The sequence below is a fragment of the Aotus nancymaae genome, unplaced genomic scaffold (assembly GCF_030222135.1).
Source record: "Aotus nancymaae isolate 86718 unplaced genomic scaffold, 86718_ANA_hifiasm-v0.15.2.pri h1tg000053l, whole genome shotgun sequence".
NCBI lineage: Eukaryota > Metazoa > Chordata > Mammalia > Primates > Aotidae > Aotus > Aotus nancymaae.
Genome location: NW_026988467.1, coordinates 25428495 through 25444881, shown reverse-complemented (window position 1 = coordinate 25444881; position 16387 = coordinate 25428495). Strand labels below are relative to the sequence as shown.

The 16387-nt window shown below is 48.7% G+C and overlaps 1 protein-coding gene and 1 non-coding gene across 2 annotated transcripts in view; both read right to left on the bottom strand.

Moving 5' to 3' along the window:
* Nucleotides 1-16387, bottom strand: part of OPRD1 (opioid receptor delta 1) — a 47012-nt gene that overhangs the window by 11677 nt on the left and 18948 nt on the right. The window lies entirely within an intron of this gene.
* Nucleotides 10460-10578, bottom strand: LOC135269524 (5S ribosomal RNA). Its single transcript, XR_010337788.1, has one exon. It is a non-coding gene; the product is annotated as a 5S ribosomal RNA (ribosomal RNA).

The window sequence follows — 16387 nt, the reverse complement described above, 5'->3', positions numbered from 1 at the left end:
GGGGCGGTCTCACTATGTTGCTCAGGCTGGTCTCGAACTCCTGGGCTCAAGTGATCCTCCCACTTTGGCCTCCCAAAGTGCTGGGATTATAGGCATGAGCCACCGCACCTGGCCTCCCCCTCCATATTTTACCTTTGATATCTTGCCCTGACTCTTTCTGTAACTGCTGGCCCTGAGTCCAGACTTCCTCCATGTTAAGTTCTCTAGAAAAGAAAAAACCTTGCCTTCTTGCAGAGTGGAGGGGTAGCCGTCTGGTTCTGCAGGGTGCAAGGATGGGGGTGCCTAACAGTCCCAGTACTCCCTCTAGACAATCCTCCTCCTGCCCCTGTTTTCTGTCCCACACCTCACCCCTGCTGTCATTTCTCTTCCCGTTGCTTCTCGTGGTCCAAATATGTATTGACAGCTCTTAGAGAAGGTAAACGGAAGCGCAAGAGGTGAGGTGATTTATCCAAGGTCATATGACTAGTAAGTGGCAGATCTGGTATTGAACTCAGTCTAAGTGCCAACATCTGGTAACCTGTTACCATCCTTGAGTAGAGACGGGGTTTCGTCATGTTGGCCAGGGTGGTCTCAAACTCCTGACCTCAGGTGATCTGCCTGCCTTGGCCTCCCAAAGTGCTGGGATTACAGGCCTGAGCCACCACTCCTGGCCAAGCCTGTTTGCATTTCCTGCAAGGAAGGAGGTACTTGTTACCTTCCTTCCTCGCCACCTCTCATAGTAAAAAAGTCAAGAACGTGAACTTCTTATAAACTGGCGTTTGCTCACAGGTATTAAATGGACACTCGATCATGCCAGGCACTGAATAAGGGATCTAGGTGTAATGACAACAGTCTGGCCTCTTGAAATCTATGACCTTAGGGAGGAGGGCAGACATTGAACAAAATGCTTCATTAATTAATGAACAGTTACCTGCTATTACCAAGATGCTGTGAAGGATAAGAACGGGTTATACTGATGGACACTACCTAGTGGGAGTGACAGGCTGGCGAGTGTGGAGGGACCCTGGCTTAGAAGAGAAGGTCAACAATGGCTTTTCTGAGGAGGTGTGCTATGAACTGAGTTTGGTTCCCCCAAATTCATATACTGAAACCCTAACCCCCAATACAATGATATTGGGGTTCCTCTTGCTGCCAATTTTTTTTTCAAATGACTGTTTTGTTGTTGTTGTTGTTTTCTTTATGCTGCAGTTTACATATGACAGCCCCAAGCCCACACAACACTTGGCTTTCTGGTTTGATTTATTTATTTTTATTTATTTCGGAGACAGGTTCTCATCCTATTGCCCATGCTGGAGTGCAGTGGTGCGACCATAGCTCACTGTAGCTTTGGCCTTCTGGGCTCCAGTGATCCTCCTACCTCAGCTTCCCAAGTAGCTGGGACTACAGGTGCACACCGCCACACCTGGTTAATATTTTGAATTTTTTGTAGAGACAGGGTTTCACCATGTTGCCCAGGCTGGTCTCAAACCCCTGGGCTCAAGCAGTCCGCCCACCTCGGTCTCCCAAAGTGCTGGGATTACAGGCCTGAACCACTGTGCCAGCCTTCTTTATTCCTTCAGTGTCCACATCCACAGAGACTGCTTCTCCCAATTACATGTGCCATTTGATTCTCAACTGGTACATGCAGAACCTCAAGGAACCTGGCTCTCCAGCGCTCGTACCTGGGCCCTTCCGCTTAAGTGCACTCACGTCTATTTGGGCTGGACCTCTGCCTTGGTCTCATCACCCCTGAGGTGTCCTCAGGTCAGAAATGCAAACAGGCTTGGCTAAGACGCAGTGGCTCACACCTGTAATCCCAGCACTTTGGGAGGCCGAGGCAGGCAGATCACCTGAGGTCAGGAGTTGAGACTAGCCTGTCCAACATGAAGAAATCCCATCTGTACTCAAAATACAAAAATTAGCCAGGCGTGGTGGTGGGCGCCTGTAAGCCCAGCCACTCAGGAAGCTGAGGCAGGAAAATTGCTTGTACCCAGGAGGCAGAGGTTGCAGTGAGCTGAGATTGTGACATTGTACTCCAGCCTGGGCAACAAGAGCAAAACTTCAAAGAAGGAAGGAAGGGAGGAAGGGAGGAAAGGAGGAAGGGAGGCCATTTTTATATTTTTAGGAAGGGAGGCAACAGGAGATGCAGCAGCGGAAATCTGCAGGAGTCAAATCATGCAGGGGCTTCGGGCTAGGCAAGAAGTTTGGCTCTACTCTGAGTGGGACAGGAAGCCACTGAAGACTTTAAACAGAGAAGCGATGTGGTTCATTTATGTGAGTTTCTTAAAAGATCATGCTGGCCAGGCAAAGTGGCTCACACCTGTAATCCCAGCACTTTGGGAGGCTGAGGAGGGCGGATCACCTTAAGTCAAGAGTTCAAGACCAGCCTGGCCAACGTGGTTTGACCTCAATCTCCTGACCTCGTGATCTGCCCACAGGCAGATTACCTGAGGTCAGGAGTTCGAAACTAGGCTGGCCAACATAGCAAAACCCCATCTCTACTAAAAATACAAAAATTAGCTAGGTGTGGTAGCGCGCGCCTGTAATCCCAGCTACTCAGGAGGCTGAGGGAAGAGAATCACTTGAACCCAGGAGGCAGATATTGCAGTGAGCCAAGAGCACACCACTGCACTCCAGCCTAGCAACAGAGCGAGACCCTGTCTCAAAAAAAAAAGATCATGCTGACTACTGTGTGGAGGCTAGATGGAGCACGAGGCAGGAGGAGGCAGGAGACTCAACTTTCTAGAAAGAGAAATTATTTATGGCTCCATTTCCCAAAACTCTACTATGGTTCTCTAATTTTTTCTTCTATTACAAAATGTTGTGGATATGAAATTGGGCCTTTATCTTATACCATATACAAAAATTAACTCAAAATGGATCAGCCATAAAAGTCCTAGAAGAAAATATAGGGGAAAAGCTTCATGATACCAGATTTGGCAATGATTTCTTGTTTTGTTTGCTTGTTTTCCTTTCTTTTTTTCTCTCTTTTTTAAGTTTCTTTTTAGATTTGGCAATGATTTCTTGGACATGACACCAAAAGCCCAGGCAACAATAACAAATACATTAAGTTGGACTATATCAAATTTAAAACTTTTGTGCATCAAATGACACTATCATCCCAGCACTTTGGGAGGCCGAGGCAGGTGGATCAGTTGAGGTCAGGAATTTGAGACCAGCCCGTCCAACATGCTGAAACCCCATCTCTATATTAAAAAAAATATTTTTAATTAGCTGACAGTGGTAGTGTGCACCTATAATCCCAGCTACTCGGGAGACTGAGGCACAAGAATCGCTTGAACCTGGGAGGCGGAGGTTGCAGTGGGCCAAGATCGCACCATTGCACTCCAGCCTGGGTGACAGAGTGAGACTCTGCCTGCCCACCCCCCAAAAAAAAACAAAAACAAATGAACTATCAACAGACTGAAAAGGCCACTCATGGAATGGGAGAAGAGATTTGCAAATCACATATCTGATAAGGGGTTAATATCCAGACTGTATAAAGAATTCCTACAACTCAACCAAATGCAAATAAGTTAATTAAAAAATGAACAAGGGCCAAGCGTGGTAGCTCATGCCTGTAATCCTAGCACTTTGGGAGGCTGAGATGGGTGGATCACTTGTGTCTAAGAGTTAGAGACCAGCCTGGCCAACATGGCGAAACCCCATCTCTACAAAAAATACAAAAATTAGCTGGCCGTGGTGACATGCGGCCTGTAGTCCCAGCTCCGTGGAGGGAAGAGGTGGGAGAATCGCTTGAGCCCTGGAGGTCAAGGCTGCAGTGAGCCATGATTACACCACTACACTCCAACCTGGACAACAAAGTAAGACTCTGTCTCAAAAAACAAACAAACAAAAAAAGGACTTGAATATTTCTCCAAAAAAGATATACAAATGATCAACAAGGCCATCAAAAGATGTTCAACGTCACTATCATTAGGGAAATGTAAATCAAAACCATAAAGAGACAGTACTTCATACTATTAAGATAACAACAACAACAAAACCCAGAAATCAAGTGTTGGCAAGGATCTGAAGAAATGAAGAAACTGAAACTCTTGTGTACCATTGGTGGAAATGTAAAATGGTGCCGCCCCTGTGGAAAACAAAATTATAATTCCTCAAAAATTTGAAAATAGAATTGCCTTATGATCAATCCGACTCTTCTTCCAGGAAGAAGAATTAAAAGCAGGGTTTTGCTTAAAAAAAAAAAAAAGGGGGGGCTGGGCCTGGTGGTTCACACTTGTAATCCTAGCACTTTGGGAGGCTGAGGCAGGTGGATCACCTGAGGTCAGGAGTTCGAGACCAGCCTGACCAATATGGTAAAACCGGGCCGGGCGCGGTGGCTCAAGCCTGTAATCCCAGCACTTTGGGAGGCCGAGGCGGGTGGATCACGAGGTCAAGAGATCGAGACCATCCTGGTCAACATGGTGAAACCCCGTCTCTACTAAAAATACAAAAAATTAGCTGGGCATGGTGGCGCGTGCCTGTAATCCCAGCTACTCAGGAGGCTGAGGCAGGAGAATTGCCTGAACCCAGGAGGCGGAGGTTGCGGTGAGCTGAGATCACGTCATTGCACTCCAGCCTGGGTAACAAGAGTGAAACTCCATCTCAAAAAAAAAAAAAAAAAAAAAAAAAAGGTAAAACCCCGTCTCTAAAAAAAAAAAAGAAAAAGCAGGGCTTTGAAGAGCTGTGTGTATACCCATGTTCACAGCAGTATCCTTCACAATAGCCAATATCAATGATATGTGGGAAAGGAACCCACACAGCCATTGGTAGAAGGAGAAGCAAAATGTGGCATAGACATACGATGGAATATTATTCAGCCTTAAGAAAAGAAGGACATTTCTAGCCTGGGCAACATGGCAAAAGCCAGTCTCTACAAAAAATACAAAAATTAGCTGGGCGTGGTGGTGCATGCCTGTAGCCCCAGCTACTCGGGCGGCTGAGGAGGGACAACTGCTTGACCCCAGAAGTCGAGGCTGCAGTGAGCCGAGATCACATCACTGCACTTCAACCTGGGCAGCAGAGTAAGACCCTGTCTCAAAAAAAAAAAAAAGGAAATTCTGACACCTGCTACAATATGGTTGAACCTTGAGGACATTGTGCTAAGTAAAATTAGCCAGTCAAAAAAGACTAATGCTGTATGATTCCACTTACATGAGGCGCTAGAGTAGTCAGAGTCATAGTGGCAGAAGCACTGGGGTTATGAGGGGCTGGGGCAAGGGGAGGATGGGCAGTCACTGTTTAAAGGGCATGGAGATTCAGTTTGGGAAGATGAAGAAGTTCTAGAGATGAACGGTTGGGATGGCTATCTAACAGCGTGAACGTACTTAATGCCACTGAATTACACCTTTAGAAATGGTTAAAATGGGCTGGGAACGGTGACTCACGCCTATAATCTCAGCACTTTGAGAGGCTGGGGTGGGTGGATCACGAGATCAGGAGATGGAGACCATCCTGGCCAACAAGGTGAAACCCCCGTCTCTACTAAAATACAAAAAACTAGCCAGGTGTGGTGGCGCACACCTGTAGTCCCAGATATTCAGGAGGCTGAGGCAGGAGAATCACTTGAACCCAGGAGGCGGAGGTTACGGTGAGCCAAGATCGCGCCACCGCACTCCAGCCTGGCAACAGAGTGAGACTCCGTCTTAAAAAAAAAAATGTTTAAAATTGTATTTTTTATGTTGTGTATATTTTATCATAATAAAAAAAAAGTGGGCAATCAAGAGCTGTAGCTGTGTTTATTTTCTCACCAGAGTGCGGTGAGGGGGTCCTTTCGAACCATTCAGATCTTGGCTCATACATAGCCTGGTGATCTTGAGCAAATCGCTTCACCTTTCTCAACTTGCCTCCTTGTTGGTAATTTCAGCGTAGTGATGCTTTCCATGAGCCACATGTGTAAAAGTGTGCAGCTTACGGGCCAGTGTGTAGTTGAAAATTGCCGCCCTTTTGGTACCCCCCCAACCTGGTTATTTTTCTTCCTTTTCTTTTTTTTCCCCCAAGTAGCTAAGACTACAGGTGTGTGCCATCACACCAAACTAATTTTTTTAATTATTTTTTTGTAGAGATGGGATCTCGCTATGTTGTCCAGGCTGGTCTCGAACTCCTGGACTCAAGTGATCCTCCCACTTCAGCCTCCCAAAATGTTGAGATTACAAGCATGAGCCACTATACCTGGACTGCTTTTTTCTTTTGGGGTTTAATCATCACCTATTGGATCCAATCAGGTGGTAGGGACTGGAAAGCTCCGGCTGAACCTCTGTTGACCCTGAGATACCTCTGGGAAATGCTTTGCTGTCTTTCTGACTCCAAATCCCCAAAGCTTCCTTAACACCAAGCACCGAGTGGCTACGCATGTTTGTTTCAGAGCCCTACACTCCTCTGTTAAACAAGCCCCCGCTGCAGGGGGATCATCACCACCTCGATTAATTTTCCTTCAGTTTGATGGAGACTGGTAGTACCCTGCACAGCCAGGCCACATTCAATCCACACTCGTTCCTGGGCCTCTGGAGAGCTGGGCTTCTCAACTGAATACCCAAGTGCTGACTGACAAGTAAGCTTCTAGTAAGAATGTTCTCTCAAGGCAAAGCCAGAGCAGTTAGTTAGAGCAGCCGATATCTAAATGCCCGGTGCCCAAGCCAGGTGCAGTGGCTCATGCCCTGTGGTCCTAGCGTTTTGGGAGGCTGAGGCAGGTAGATCGCTGGAGCTCAGGAGCTGGAGACCAGCTGGGGCAAATGGCAAACCCCATCTCCACAAAAAGTGCAAAAGTTAGCTGGGGTGGCGTGTGCCTGTAGTCCCAGCTACCCCAGAGGCTGAGGCAGGAGGATCGCTTGAGTCTAGGAGGTTGAGGTTGCAGTAAGCCGTGATCGTGCCACTGCACTCCAGCCTGGGTGACAGAGCCAGATCCTGTCTCATAAAATAAAAACAAGGCTGGCGCGGTGACTCATGCCTGTAATCTCAGCACTTTAGGAGGCTGAGGTGGGCAGACCACTCAAGGCCAGGAGTTCAAGACCAGACTGGCTAACATAGTGAAACCCCATTTCTACTAAAAATACAAAAAAAAATTAGCCAGGTGTGGTGATGCATGCCTGTAGTCCCAGCTACTCAGGAGGGTGAGGCAGGAGAATCGCTTGAACCCGGGAGGCAGAGGCTGCAGTGAGCTGAGATCACGCCACTGCACTCCAGCCTGGGTGACAGAGCAAGACTCTGTCTCAAAAATAATAATAACAAATAAATAAAAATAAGTAAATAAACGCCCAGTGCCCAGAAGGTCAATACATTCCCTCCTTTGTGCAAGGTGTTAATGGGAGACCGCCGACAGCTTTGGGTGGGTTGTTTTGTCTCCTTTAGGCAATGTTCTCCTATGCGCCAAGCACTATGCCAAAAGCAGTGAATGCAGGATTTCATCTCAGCCTCATTCTGCAAATGAGCTAAGTTAGATGCTCACCCAAAGACACATAGCTACGAAGTGACGGTGACAGGATTCACATGCAGATCTGTCTGGTTTCCAGAGCCTAAGCTCATAACCTCTTGAGTCTGTGTCCACGTTCCCCCAGCCTCCTGCACCTGTGAAACCTTGGCCATGGCGAGGAGCCAGGCGGGCTGGGGATGAGCCCACGCTGTAGCACACTCATCTGCTTCTCACATATTCCCCAACCCTGCTATGGTTTAAGGATTTGGAGACAGTGCTCACAGCCTAGGTGGGGTCAGGGACAGACAGACTTACAAACATCAGAACCATGTCACAGGCACGAATGTGGGGCCCAGTGGAGCAAATCGGAGAGGTCAATTCAGAACAAAATGTATACCTCTGATTCCAAGGGGGTAGCAGCCAGTATTTATGGATAATAACTGTGTGCTAGGTCTTTCTCCGGTGTGATTTACGGGCTCCTTCCACCTGTGTTTGGTTTTTTTGTTTTGGTTTTGGGTTTTTTTTGAGATGGAGTTTTACTCTTGTTGCCCAGGCTGGAGTGCAATGGTGCGATTTCAGCTCACCACAAGCTCCACTTCCCAGGTTCAAGTGATTCTCCTGCCTCAGCCTCCTAAATAGCTAGGATTACAGGCATGAGCCATCAAACCTGGCTAATTTTGTATTTTTAGTAGCGACAGGGTTTCTCCATGTTGTCAGGCTGGTCTCGAACTCCTGACCTCAGGTGATCCACCCGCCTTGGTCTCCCAAAGTGCTGGGATTACAGGCGTGAGCCACCATGCCCCGCCCGGTTTTGTTTTTTAACAGATAATAAACACATGTTGGACACTTACTACGTTCCAGGCACTGATATAAGCATTTTATTTTATTTATTTATTTTATATTTAAATTTTTTATTTTTTTGAGACAAAGTCTTGTTCTGTCACCCAGGCTAGAGTACAGCTTACTGCAACCTCCGCCTCCTGGTTCAAGCGATTTTCCTGCCTCTGCCTCCCGAGTAGCTGGGATTACAGGTGACTGCCATCACATCCAGCTTATTTTTGTATTTTTAGTAGAGATGGAGTTTCACCATGTTGGCCAGGCTGGTCTCGAACTTCTGACCTCAAGTGAGCCACCTACCTTGGCCTCCCAAAGTGCTGGGATTACAGGCATGAGCCACTGTGCCTGGCACCACATTTTACATTATTTAATCCTTACTCTGGGACAGACAGTGTTTAATATTTCCAATTTATAGACAGAAGGAGAGGAACTTGCCCAAGGCTGCAGAGTGAGAAATAGGCTGAGCAGAGAGTCAAACCCAGTGCTCTTCCCCAAAACCCCAGTGTCTTCTTCTTGGCTTCGGTTTTAGCTTCTGTCCTGTAGACCCGAAGTACTCTGTGTCCTTCACATACTCTTTTTGCCAGGTAGTGGCTCATGCCTGTAGTCCCAGCTACTCAGGAGGCTGAGGTGGGAGGATCACTTGAGTGCAGGAAGTAGAGGCTGCAGTGAGCTATGATTACGCCACTGCACTCCAGCCTGAGGGACAGAGTGAGACTCCATTTCATATATATATAAGCTCCCAGTGGGCAGGAATCACATCTGTCTTGGCTCTCATGAAGAGCCTAGAACCTACAGCAGCACCCAGCACAAAGCAGGCACTCAAAACATATTTGTGAAATGAACAAATGTTCATTGTCTGTCTTACACACTAGACTGGGACATCCTTCAGGCAGGAACTGTGTCCCCTTCACGCTGCCTCCCAGCACCCATCACAGGGCCAGGCTCAGAGGAGACACAGCGCTTACTGGAGGAATCCTGTGTGCAGGTGTCAAGGTGCCCTGATCCGCGGTAACGAGCCACAGACCAAAGAGATCAGATTGGGGCATCTCTTCCTCCTCACCCTGCCTCCCCCTTGCACTCTCTCCTTTCATCCTTCTCCCTCCCTCCCTCCCTTCCTACCTTCTCCCATGCTCACCCTGGACCAGCCCAGGTCCCCTGAAGGATGCCTGGGCCTGACCCTGTTTACCCTGAAGTCTGACATGACTCAGCTCCGCCGGTGGTGGGGGAAACGTTCACTCTGATTATTTAGCCAAGGTAGCTAATTTGTCCTTAACTAAACTGAGGGGATTTTTTCCCACTGATGCACAACAGCCCATGAGTTCAAAGTGGGGGCAAGAGACCTAAAATCAAAACCAGTAACAACGGCAACAAGGGGAGAACTTCTACACCCAGCCCCACTGACCCTGTGGCACCCCAGGAGCCAAACGGAACAAACGGCTCCAGCCTAGACCAAAGCTCGTTTGGTCTCCAACCAAATCCGGTGTGGATTGCTGGAGTATTTAGAATTAATTTTATTCCCAATTGCTTTTCGAGTGCTCAAAAATAACAACTGCTCAATATAAATGCAAAATCATTTGCAGACATAATTAAGTGAAGGATCTCGAGCCCATCTTGGATCATCGAGGTGGACCCTAACTCCAGCGGCAAGTGTCCTTGGAAGAGAAGAGGAGAGCGCCGTGTGCAGAGGAAGGCAGAGATTAGATGATGTAGCCGCATACTAAGCCTGGAGCCACCAGAAACGGGAAGAAGCGAGGAAAGATTCTCCCCAAGAGACTTCAGAGAAAGCACAGCCCTGCTGCCAGCTTGATTTTGGATTTCTGGCCTCCAGGATTGTGACAGAGTGAATTTCTGTGTGTTTCTTTTCTTTTCTTTTTCTTTCTTTCTTTTTTTTTTTTTTTTTTGAGGCAGAGTTTCGTTCTTGTTGCCCAGGCTGGAGTGCAATGGCAAGATCTCGGCTCACCGCAACCTCTGCCTCCTGGGTTCGGGCAATTCTCCTGCCTCAGCCTCCTGCATACCTGGGATTACAGGCATGCACCACCACACCTGGCTAATTTTGTATTTTTAGTAGGGACAGTGTTTCTCCATGTTGGTCAGGCTGGTCTTGAACTCCCACGCTCAGGTGATCCACCTGCCTTGGCCTCCCAAAGTGCTGGGGTTACAGGCATGAGCCACCGTGCCCTGCCTAAATTTCTGGGGCTTTTTTTTTTTATATTTAAATATTTATTTAAAAGCCTATGGCACCCATTATTCACAGAAGGTCTCCCATCCAAGTATTAACCAGGCCCAACCCTGCTTAACTTCTGAGATCAGATGAGATCAGGCACGTTCAGGGTGGTATGGCCATAGACTAAATTTGTGTTTTAAGCCATCAAGTCTGCAGTAATTTATTTTGGCAGCCCTAGGGAACTAATCCGATAAAAGTACAAGTAGTTGCCGGGCGCGGTGGCTCACGCCTGTAATCCCAGCACTCTGGGAGGCCGAGGCGGGTGGATCACGAGGTCAAGAGATCGAGACCATCCTGGTCAACGTGGTGAAACCCCGTCTCTACTAAAAATACAAAAAATTAGCCGGGCATGGTGGCGCATGCCTGTAATCCCAGCTACTCAGGAGGCTGAGGTAGAATTGCCTGAACCCAGGAGGCGGAGGTTGCGGTGAGCCCAGATGGCGCCATTGCACTCCAGCCTGGGTAACAAGAGCGAAACTCCGTCTCAAAAAAAAAAGTACAAGTAGTCTCAGCTACTGGGGAGGCTGAGGCAGGAGGATCACCTGAGCCTGGGAGTTCAAGGCAGTGGTGTGCCACGATCGCACCTGTGAATAGCCACTGCATTTCAGCCTGGGCGACAGCTTTAGGTCCCATCTCTTACAACAACCAGAGAAAGGGCAGCCCAAGGAGAAGCATGGACTTTGACACTGGACACACCTATCAAAGCCCCAACTCTGTCCCTAATTGCATTGATCTTGGGTGAGCTCTAACTTCTCTGAGCCTCAGTTTACTCCTCCGTGAACTGGTTACAATGGTCTTTCCTGCCTCGTGAGGGTGTGGGGAAGACCAAATGAGGTAATCCCTGCCATGTTCCTAGCACTCCGCCTGGTCCACCCGTAACATAATGGCTTCTCTTGCTCAAGTGAACAAGACGGATCCAAAATGTATTTTTGAGGTGTCCCTGGAGTCCCAGGGCCCCTAACTTCTCTGCTGGCTCTTGGTAACCTGCCATCATTGGGGTGGGACACAGAGCCCTGTGTTGGAACTTCAGCACTGGAAGAGGCTCCAATCTGTAACAATGAGTTCAAACCTCCCCTCCCGCTTTACAGATGGGGAAACTGAGGCCTGGAGAGGGGAAAACAGTTGTGCAAGGTCACACAGAAAATCAGTTCTCCTGACTTCTGGGAAACCAAGTTCCTTCTGCTTCTCCAAGCTGACTTCCTAGGAACTAAGTCTCTGATGAGGTTCAAGGTGGCTGAGGCCAAAGGGGAAGTCCAAGACTTCAGAATTTCTGACAAGGCCCCGGCTCTTAGCAGATGTCTACACTCTAGGTCCCTGTGTTCAGTGAGTAACCAGTGTAGGTAGGTCCATGAACGGAGCCATCTCAATCACCGTCATCACGTCACCACCACCTCCATCCCAGCAGCTATGCGGACTCAGTGCTTACACAACTGACACATTCTATTGAATGTTACTATGACATTTACAGAGATCATCTCATTTAATCCCTCCAAAAACCCTATGAAATTGCTGCTATCCTGACTGTACAGAGGAGGAAAGTAAGCCTTGGGAGGGTAGACTGAAGTCAATAGTGTGCCCCAAAACCCATGTCTACCCAGGACCTCGGAACGTGACACTATCTGGAAATAGGGACTTTGTAAATGTAATTAGTGAAGATGAGGCCATACTAGATTAGGGTGGGTCCTTATATGACTGGTGTCCTTACAAGAAGAGAGGGTCGGGTGTGATGGCTCACGCCTGTAATCCCAACACTTTGGAAGACTGAGGCAGGAAGATCATTTGAGTCCAGGAGTTCAAGACTAGCCTGGGCAATATGGTGAGACTCTCCATAAAACAGGGGTGCCCAACCCTGTTTTATAGGAACCGGCCCACACAACAGGAGGTGAGCAGTGGGCAAGTGAAGCTTCACCTGTATTTATATCCGCTCCCCACTGCTGGCATTACCACCTGAGCTCCGCCTCCTGTCAGATCAGCTGTGCCATTAGACCCTCACAGGAGCATGAATCCTATTGTGATCTAGGTATGCAAGGGATCAAGCTCCTTATGAGAATCTAATGCCTGATGACCTGTCATTGCCTCTCTTCATTCCTAGATGGGACCATCTAGTTGCAGGAAAACAAGCTCAGGAGTCCCACTGATTCTACCTTATGGTGAGTTGTATAATTATTTCATTATATGTAATAATGATAGAAATAAAGGGCACAATAAATTTAATGTGCTTGAATCCCCCCGAAACTATCCCCGTCCCCCACCCCCACCCTACCCCTGTCCATGGAAAACCTGTCTTCCATGAAACTGGTCCCTGATGCCAAAAAGGTTGGGGACCACTGCTATAAAAAAATAGCCGGGGCCGGGTGGGATGGCTCACACCTGCAATCCCAGCACTTTGGGAGGTGCAGGTGGACAGATCACAAGGTCAGGAGTTCAAGACAAGCCCGGCCAATATGGTGAAACCCCATCTCTACTAAAAATAAAAAAATTAGCTGGCATTATGGCATGCGCCTGTAGTCCCAGCTACTCGGGAGGCTAAGGCAGAAGAATCGCTTGAACCCAGGAGGCGGAGTTTGCAGTGAGTGGAGATTGCGCCACTGCGCTCCAGCCTGGGAGCCAGAGCAAGACTCTGTCCCCTACAAAAAAAAAAAAAAATAGCCAGGTATGGTGGCGCATCCCTGTGGTCCCAGCTACTTGGGATTGCTTGAGCCCGGGAAGTCGTGAGCAGTGTTCATGCCACTGCACTCCAGCCTGAGCAAGAGAGAGAATCCCTGTTCCAAAAAAAGGACCCAAGACACAGAGACACACAAGGCCATGTGAAAACAGGAAAAAATTAGAGTGAGTTAGCTGGAATGCCAAGGATTGCAAGCAACCACAGAAGCCGGGACAGCAAGATTCTCCCACGGCACCTTCAGAGGGAGCACAGCCCGGCCATCACCTTGACTGCAGACTTCTAGCCCCCTGAGCTGTGAAATGTCTGCTGTTTTAAGTCTCCCAGTTTACAGCAATTTGCTACAGCAGCCCTAGGGAACTAACACAAAGGGGTTAGCCATCTCAGCAGCCATGGCCTAAAACACAGAAGCAATGTCTGTTAAAATTCCTCCACACCCCAGCTCTCACAACAGAAGGCCTTTTTCCGTCAGGAATATAGAATGTTAGCCTAGAATGAACACTGGCCGGGAAGAGTGTTTACGAGCACTTACATGTGCCAGTCTCGCTCCTAAGTGGCAGCCATGTGTGCATAAACCCACTGAATCCACACAACTGCCAAGGAGGGGAGCGCTGCTCTCCCCATCTTACAGGTGGGGAACGTTGAGGCTCAGAGGGGTGAAGTAACTCACCCAGAGGCCCACAGCTGGGGGTAGCAGGGCCTAGGTTAGGCCTCTGGTTCCTTGGACTCCAGAACCCACACTCCTAACCAACCCCAATCTACTCCCTGCAGGTGGAGTTCATTCCCTTTATTTTACAAACGAGGAAACCAAGGCACATCTACAGTAGTGATCCCAAAGGCTCTTCAATGGAGAAGCTTCAATGAAGCAACTGCCAGTCAGCCAGGGTCCAGCTGGGGCTCCCTCTATTTGCAGACAAAGGGTGGTTGCCCTCCACGACTGGCAAAACAAGCCCAGCTGGACAGCAAGAGCTGCAGGCTGCATCCCTGCCCACCACTTAACGAGAGTGGCAAGTGGCCAGAAATTAATTAGCTCAGTTTTGGCACAGCCTGAGGAAGGAAAGTGGTTAATTATAATGAAGCCCAGAGAGCATGTCATAGGAGAAGATTAAAGGCTGGAACAGAGAAATCCAGGCCCCAGAGTTGAACGTGAGCAGGGAGGCCGGCCAGGTCACACTCAACGAGAAACAGGACAGATGCCCATTCAGCTCAGTTCGAGAGCAACACTCATCGCAGCCAGGGAAGAGCAGCTCCTTCCCACCACCCTGGCTCTGCTTCTGGCTTAGGGATGGCTGGACCAGGGATGGGGCAGGAGGCACGATGGGGGCCCAAGAAAGCAGAGTCCGGCAAGGATGTGGCATACCAGCCCATGGGCCTCTGGAAATAGGACATGCGCCTTGTACAAACACCTAGTGACATGCTGTCTGAGTGTTGGACCCTCTGCCGGGGCTCCAGCTATGAACAAAGGATATACTCCTTCCACCCCACACCTACTCATGGTGGGGAGAACAGAGCACGGGAGCAATCAGGTGTCCGAAATAGTGCATAGTCCCTGCTCCAATGGCGGGGGACACACACGACACGGTGGGAACACAGAGGAGGGTTACCTGTTGGCTGGAGGGCAGTGGGGAGCAATCAGAGAAGGCTCCCTGGAGGAAAGATTTTTCTAAGCTGAAAAGTAAGGGGTTTCTCTGAAGGAGACAGCAGCCTGAGGTTCCTGCACACCTTACTGCCCTCTTGTCTCATAGTTGCGGGATTTTTATTATAGATCCCAACAACTCCACAGAGCAAATCACATTAACAAATTGTCATCTGGATATTTAAGAAGTACTTGGATGGGCACAGGGACTCACATCTATAATCCCAGCACCTTGGGAGGCCGAGGGGGGCGGATCACTTGAGCTGAGGAGTTCGAGACCAGCCTGGGCAGTATAGGGAGACCTTGTCTTTGTTAAGAATTTTAAAATTAGCTGGCATGGTAGCACACGCCTGCAGTCCCAGCTACTCAGGAGGCTGAGGTGGGAGGATCATTTGAGCCCGGGAGATGGAGGTTGCAGTGAGCTGAGATAGAGCTACTACACTCCAGCCTGGATGACACAATAAGACCCTGTCTCAAAAAAACAAAGAAAGAAAAAGAAAGACGGATGGAAGGAAGGAAGGGAGGGAGGGAAAAAGAAACCCTGTCAAGAAAGAAAGAAGAGAGAAAGAGAGAAAAGAGAGAGAGAAAGAGAGAAATAGAGAGAGAGAGAGAAAGAAGACTAAGCTAGAAAACAGGATTGAAGATGAATACCACACAGTTCCTGCCCTGCAGGAGCAACTGGTAAAGGGAATGCAGGCACAGAAACAAGCAGCAGCACTGTCACGAGGACACACTGGTTCAAGGCTGGGCGCGGTGGCTCACACCTGTAATCCCAGCACTTTGGCAGGCCAAGGAGGGAGGATCACCTGAGATCAGGAGTTTGATACCAGCCTGGTCAACACGGTGAAACCCTGTCTCTCCTAAAAGTACAAAAATTAGCCAGGTGCTGTGTGCCTATAATCCCAGCTACTCTGGAGGCTGAGGCAGGAGAATCGCTTGAACCAGGCAACTGGAGGATTGCGCCCCTGCACTCCAGCCTGGGCGACAGCGCGAGACTCCATCTCAAACCAAACAAACAACAACAACAACAACAACAACAACAAACACTGGTTCGTGACCACCTACTTTTGTGCATGTCTTCCCTCTCTCTAGGTGACAGGTACTGGGTGAAGATACTGTGATTTATATCATTGCATTTAATCCTGATAACCAACTGCAGTAAGCACTGCCACGGCATTTGGTAGATGAGGGGACTGAGGATCAGAGAGGCAGAGAAACTTGCCCAGCGGAACACAGCTGACTGGTTGTAGCACCAGGACTGAAGCCCAGGTCTGTCTGGCCCCAGGACGGTTGGTCTGATGTGTCAACTTGGCTAGACTATAGAACCCGGCCATTTTATCAGACACTAATCGAGGTGTTGCTGGGAAAGGATTTTGTAGCTGTGGTTAGCATCAGCAGTCAGCTGACTTTAAGGAGATTATCCTTGATCATCCAAGTTGGCCTTTTCCAATCAGTTCAAAGACCTTCGAACAAAACGGATTTCCCAGAAGAAACTCCACCTGCAGCATCAGCTCCTGCCTGAGTTTTCCACCTACCAGTTTCAGACTTGCCCAGCCAGACCCCACAGCTGTAGAAGCCAGATCCTGGAAATATATCCTACTGGTGCTTTTTCTCTGATAGGATCATGCCTGATAC